The following is a 2,888-nucleotide window of genomic DNA, read 5'->3' on the forward strand; positions in this document are numbered from 1 at the left end:
GGGTCTCAAACCCGCGGGCTCAATCAATCCACTCACCTCAGCCTCCCAAAGGCGCGGGATTACAGGCTGAGCCACCGAGCCTGGCTAAGTCTCTATTTCTTGTAAGAATTTTTTTATTCAGGCCCTGACTTTTTTTAATTTCTTTATGCTTGTTTTCAATTTTCCCTTGAAGTTCACTGAAAATTTTTATAATCAACATGCTAAAGATTTCATTTTGGTAGTGATCCATTACTGAAGGCTTAGTTTGCTCTTTTGGAGAAGTTGAAAAGCTCTGTTTTTCCATATTGCCTAGATTATTTTTCTGGTTTTCTCATTTTTCAGGTTGTCTCATTATTTCTTGTTATCATTAAGTTTGTTTTTTATTCAATCGTTTTTTGTTTTGTTTCCTTTCCCTTAAAAATGTGACTTTAATGTGTATACTTTATCCCTGTCTAGTTTTGGCTCTTGGGACTTTCAGTGGTATGGAATCTAAGTGTGTTCCTTGAATATAGAGAATTTTTGTACATTGGCTTTCTCAGATGCAGCTTGTGATAGCATGTATTTGGTATGTGTGTAGGTTTACTGTCTCTAGAATGCCAGAGGATTAATAAAGCTTATCTTGTTCCCCACTGGCTTGGTATGCTCTTTGTTCTTTCCCAGCACTTCTCGCTGGGTTGAGCCTTTGAGTCCTCAGGCTGCAAGGAGGACTTCATGAGTGAGAGTTAGTTGTAGCTGGAGCAGTTTGTTGTATGCAGTTTCCCTATAGAGGGCTAAAGCCTTGGCCTTTAACAGGCAGTTGGGGAAACTTCCATTGAGATTTATTGAGTTATTTGCTAATTTTTGTCCCACAGGATGCTCCCATGTTGTGGTGTACTCCCCCATCCCCTGGGCTGGGAATACATGAAGGCTCAACCACTGTGAGTCCTGCTACTCTTCTGGTCTGCTGTCCTTTGAGTCTGCCACCATTTGGCTGGTGCCTGCAAAGGATATGGTGATGTGAAGGTGCAAGAGTTGAATTCTAAGGAGAGTTGGTCACTAATGTCTCAGGAGGACTCCAGGAGAAGCTCTCTAATGAACTCATTTGAGAGGTTTGTGGAGACAGGGCCTTTGTTCTCATCTCATCTTTAAGGGCTGTATTATTGTCTCAGATGCTGTGATGGGCTGTGCCATTTGACCTCCAATCAGGAGATGGCTTTTTGCAGGAGACAGCCAACTGTGGTAGTGGCTGTGAGCTTTTTGCTTGGCCTTTGTTTCCCTGAGGCAAATGACCCACCCAGGCAGTGGATGGGACTATGGGAGCTCCCAAAGTTCCCCAGTCCCTGGGTTTTTGAGGGAGGTGGGCAGGAAAATCTGGTTATAGAGGGCTAAGTCAGATTGGGCCACTCTCTAGTTCCCCACCTGTGTTCATGAATGACTCTCCAGCTCTCCAAACTCAAAATTTAATTCAGCAGCAAGATGTTTCCCTCAGTCTGGGTCCAACTGATCTAAAGTCTAGTTTTCCACCTGTGTACATTCAGTGGGAATTGAGAAGAGTGATGGGTCCCCTGACCACTGTGGCAGTGCAGCAGGGATGGCAAAGTTGTTTGTTGTGCAAGAGAGTTTCTGTGGGGAGAGAGGGCTTACCAGAATGATAGGTTCCTCCTGTTCGCCTTCCCTTGCTAAAGGCTGTCAAAGTTCAGAACTTAAAAGTTCATTCAGCAACAGGGTTTCTTACTGCAGCTAGTCCCAAGGAGAAACTGCTGGCAGTTGCAGGATTTGCCTTTGGGCAAATGAGTGTGGCTAGTATTCTCATACCCTCTAGGCATGAAAGCAGGCCACAGAACACAACCTGCAGAAATCAAGTTCTTGGGGGATGGTTCTGTCATAGGTATTCAGAGCTAGAATGGGTTCCCAAATCCATGTGGGCTCTGACATCATATAGGTGTGCCATACCCAGGCCATTTCCCATGTGGGACTAGAGTCCCATGTCTTGGGGCCCCTTTCACTCTGTGGCACAAACACCAAGTTCCTAATTTCCGGCACTTTCCATTTCTTACGTCCAGGATCTACTACTGATGCAATCCAGGCAAGGAGGAGGTCTCCTGGCTCTGAAACAGGCTGCCCCTTTTTTCTCTTCCCTGCTTTTTGTAGGTCCCACTCTTCCTTTGGGGGTTGTGGAGTGTATCCTCTTTTTCACTCTGCTCTGACTTCTAAGGCTTTCCAACTACTGGGGCTCTCTTTCTTGATTTGCTTTGTGAGAAAGGCACTAATCAGCTGCATTCAGATGACCATCTTGCCTATCATTCCGTAAAATCCTTTTTATGTTGCTGGATACAATTTGTTAGTATTTTATTGAGAATTTTGAGTCTACATTTATCAAACCTTTTGACCTATAAATTTTCTTGGATTGCTTTATTTGACTTTGATGTGAGTGTGATGCTGATCTCATAGAATGAGTTCGGAAACATTCCCCTCTCTTCTGTTTTTTTGGAAGGCTTTGTGAAGGATTGATAATAATTTTTGTTTTAAATGTTTTATAAAATTCACACTGAAGCTTTTGCTTATCTGAGAATGTCTTTATATCACCTTCATTTTTAAAGATAATTTTGTTGGATATAAAATCATTGATTGAGTTTTCCTTCTTTCAGTAATTTGAAAATGTTTCCCTTCTGCCATTTGACCTTCACTGCTTCTGATAAGTCAGTTGTAAATCATGTTTAGATTTACTTGTATGTAAGTTTTCTCTTGTACTTTTAAATTTTTTCTGTCTTTGGCCTTCAGCATATTTTCTTTTTTTTTTATTAATCAATATTTTTTATTATGGTTTTGTGGGGTACATTTAAGGGTTAGGTGTACAATTACGTTTCATTCAGGCACCCTGTTGATAAGAGGTGTTTTCCCATCCCCAGACAGATATTTGCTACTGTTAA

This window comes from Carlito syrichta, unplaced genomic scaffold (genome assembly GCF_000164805.1).
Source record: "Carlito syrichta isolate Samal-C Ts95f unplaced genomic scaffold, Tarsius_syrichta-2.0.1 Scaffold305187, whole genome shotgun sequence".
Lineage (NCBI taxonomy): Eukaryota > Metazoa > Chordata > Mammalia > Primates > Tarsiidae > Carlito > Carlito syrichta.